At 36.1% G+C, this 1,157-nt stretch overlaps 1 protein-coding gene across 9 annotated transcripts in view; it reads right to left on the bottom strand.

The window, feature by feature from the left end:
• Positions 1 to 1,125: 1,125 nt before the first annotated feature.
• FOXP2 (forkhead box P2) overlaps positions 1,126 to 1,157 on the bottom strand; it is a 531,560-nt gene continuing 531,528 nt past the window's right edge. For all 9 annotated transcript variants that reach the window (XM_082846483.1, XM_082846480.1, XM_082846485.1 and 6 more), the window contains one exon: positions 1,126 to 1,157. This exon is cut by the window's right edge and continues 279 nt beyond it. The gene's annotated coding sequence lies outside the window, so the exon portion shown is untranslated.

Raw genomic sequence — 1,157 nt, 5'->3', positions numbered from 1 at the left:
TTCAGACCATACAAGACATCTTCTAACAACATGTATTCACCACCGAAAATAAGTGACTGGATGGGGAAAACAAAAACACAATGTCCTATATATATAACAATATGCAATCTGCATTTGCATCAAGTACATAATCGTTTTGGTCAGTGATCCACATTTGTTGCTTTCTAGCATATCATAACTTCCACTGCAGATTTTGTCCTCACCTCTGTCTTTAATGAAAGCAAATCTTCATTGCATTTAGATGGACTTTTGGCCTCAGAAGATTACTCTGTGTCTAAATTAGGTTTTTAGTTGTGGTTTTTGTCATATTTGATTCTTGCTTTAGGGCTAAATGAAAAGATCCCAGAGGTCATCAGAAAACAGCAGGTAGTTCATGGAAAAGGTTCCTTTGTACTAATTGAAGTTACAGAAGGCTGACCAAAGCATGTGGCTGCTTCTGTCCTTGAGCTCTTGGCCATGGTTAGAGTTGGCTTTGGTTTGCAGCTGTAGCCTTTGACTGTGTTTGCAGGTAGACAAAGCTTTATCACAAGGAGGTAAAGAGTACAGTTGTAAGATCTATGCAGATATGCAAATGTTTCTATGGTGCTTGCACAGATAATGTTAGCTTAGGATTGCACTTTACATCTTAACACTAACAGCACAGACTGGAAGCCTAAGGTTTTAGATGGTTGCAACAGTCTAATTACTGTGTTTTGTAATAACTAACTTATGTCATTTACAGTTGGTGGCACCAACATAAAAAACTAATGTTCTGTTGTTTAAAATTCAGCTAGATACAAGCAGTGACACTAATTTCTGATACTACTCCTGTGCAAATTAAAAACAATAGCAACAAGTTGAACTTGACCAGCAATTGTTTCTAACATTACAACTACTGAATGCTGGAAAATTCACATTAATGAAACTAACACTATTTTTGGCAGTATATGAGGCGCGTTTGCTTTCTACAGGACGTGTATCCTCATATTCAGTCATTTCATGAACCCTTAAGAGCCACATTTTTTAAATGGGCAAAGCCATTATAGAAAGAACAGTCTTTTTTTTTTTTCAAGAAAATCAGTTTTTGTCTTTTTTTTCTAAAAAAAAAAAAAAGAGAGAGAGAAGAAAACAAGCAATTTGCCTGTTGGTACTGAATCCCAAAGGGCTGGCTTCATAAG

Source organism: Leucopleurus acutus (genome assembly GCF_964270905.1).
Source record: "Leucopleurus acutus genome assembly, chromosome: 9".
Lineage (NCBI taxonomy): Eukaryota > Metazoa > Chordata > Mammalia > Artiodactyla > Delphinidae > Leucopleurus > Leucopleurus acutus.
The sequence above is the reverse complement of the archived record's forward strand: the minus strand, read 5'-3'. Positions and strand labels throughout refer to the sequence as shown.